Here is a 2509-nt window from a genome sequence, read left to right as displayed (position 1 = left end):
AGTGCTAGTGGCATTTGAAAGAGGATCCAAGGTTTTTTGTTATTGCAATTGCTAGATTTTCTAATGAACACTAATCAAGCCATTCCTTTAGTTTGTAATTACTCACTTTGAGAGATATGACAATAGATTCTTAAGTGCATTTAGACATTTCAAAATACTAAACAAAGAATGCTTCCTCTGCTGCTGAGAGACTCACTAGTGTGCAATCACTCTGACAGTCTGTGGCACAGAGTAACAGTGATAACATGGAGCAGCATGGAAGGTGATTTGAGACAGAAACGTTGGTTGTACTCATTAACTTTCTCGTGTGTCACAAAGGAGATAATTCACAAACAGTAAGATAGTCCTGGCCTGATCCAAAATTCACTCCTCTTGCCAACTTTTCTCCAGGCCTAAGTCTGGAGAATCTGTAAACAGCTTTTGTGAAGATACCATGTTCCCTGTGCCTCCCTGTTTTGAGGGCCTGACTATAGGCCTAGGAGTCCTAGCCAAGGCTGGTAAACTGATGACCACTGAAAGCTTGTAAAGGGAAGAATATACAGCAGCATAGGACACTGAGTAGACGTTAACTTATTGTAAAAACAGAAGGGTCTATGTTGCTTAGCTCGTATGGAGTGCTGGAGTGTGTCCTGTGAACCACTTTTGTGGGCCTATAGGACACAGATAATAGCTTCTCTAAGTCCCAAGGGATAGGCACAAGTATTATCAGGGTTTCTGACACCATCACCTGTGGCTTCAAGTACAAAGACTTTTGAGAACACATTCCACAGGTCCCCCAGTGCATGTGCCGGTGACATTTGGAATTGCAGACCTGGATCCACGCTGCTGGAATTTTAGGACATGGATACTCTGTATTTTTGTGTCATCTTCTTTCATTTGTTTGGATTTTTTCTGATATACTGAAATTTACATGATTCCTTTTTCATTCATGAGATGATATTTTACCTATGCTTCCTCTGCTAGTCCATTTGCAAACATGGACACAGTCTCCAGCCTGTCCAGATATTTGTTAAGGTTTATTTATTAAATATTAGCTTTAAAAATCAATAGCTAAGTGCTTTCAGGTGTCTGTGGATTATTAGTCATCTATAATCTGCAGTAAGCATAGAGTTTAAAAATTACTCACACCTGCACTCCGTAGGACAAGATTCTTTGATAATAAAAATTTCAACCCAGATGTCTTATGCATCACATTAAAAGCCAAAACTTCACCTTTTACAAACATGTTGTTCAGGATCATGGCATGAGCAGCACTTTACAGGAAAGATAAAATTTTAGACTTGCTTGGGATGAATTTGAGACAGTGACAGGAGAAGCCATTAAAACTGTCAAAAACATATCATTGATTGTTCACATTTTCCTTTTAAAAAGTAATTCACAAGTAAAATACACACTTCACACATGTTGAATTTTAACTTTTTCTATTTGTTTCCCCTTTTGTTTGTGGTGAGTATCATCACAGCCAAGAAGAGTAAAAATTAGTTTAGAATCTCTAATATCTTTGAAAACAATTTTATCTCTGATTAAACATTAATTTTTTTAGAAATCTCATCCTAGTGTGGGCTTTTCTTCAGCAAAGTAAATTTGTTCAGAACCAAGATCTTCATCAGATCCTTTATTGGTAAAGTTTTCTATGTGACTCTCAGCCACTTCATAATTATCTGATATTTTGGGTGCTTTACACCAGTGATTCTTACCAGGGCCAGTTTTGCTTTATACATCTCACTGTCAGCAGACCTTAGGCAAATTGTCTGCTTTAAAAGGTCACAAGGTGCTCACAGGGTGTCACAGATTGTTCACAGAGGTTGAGCACATTGGTTTACACCATGCTGCTTCTGAAATCCTAGATTTGTTTTTCACAAGCACTTGATTTCGAGATCAATTTTTTGTGGTTTATTTTAGTTCATCTCATTACAAAACAAACCCAACAGGGCAGTGGCATGAATTCTTCATTTTCTTGTTGATTTCATTCAATCAGTGCAAGTTCAAGATCTCCACATTTGGCTTTTCCATGTCACCCAGTGTTTATCAGTGTTTCCTGAGTTCTTTGTCCGCAGCATCTTTGTTCAGTTTCTGAAAAAGTAGGAAGAGGAAACAAAAGTGCGGGTGGAGGGCTGTAGTCCAAGTGCTCACTGAGACCTATTCTACGCTGTGCTTGGTGTTCCCTGGATTTGGATGATCCAATGTGGTGTTGAAGCCACAGCTGCAGAGAACGGGAGTCAATGAGTCCCAGGCCCTTGACGGGAAGATGCAGTGCAGTCTAAAGTGGAGCCAAGGGAGAGAGCTTTATTGGCTCTCGTGAGTACTGGAAACCAGGTACTTGGCCCTGAGCCAGAGGAGGCCACAGAGAGGACCATGTGCCTGGGCATCTAAGCTAGGCTCCACACTGTGCAGCTTTCTGTAGAGGCTCGATGCTGATCTAGACATAGAAAAATCCACATCAAGTTAGAATCTACCTCTGCAGAGGAAGGAAAAATGTGAGTGGAGGGTTGGGACCCTGCATGCTCAC

The sequence above is a fragment of the Cavia porcellus genome, unplaced genomic scaffold (genome assembly GCF_034190915.1).
Source record: "Cavia porcellus strain 051 isolate PalLab524CR breed Dunkin Hartley unplaced genomic scaffold, mCavPor4.1 scaffold_28, whole genome shotgun sequence".
Lineage (NCBI taxonomy): Eukaryota > Metazoa > Chordata > Mammalia > Rodentia > Caviidae > Cavia > Cavia porcellus.
Note: the sequence above shows the minus strand (reverse complement) of the source record.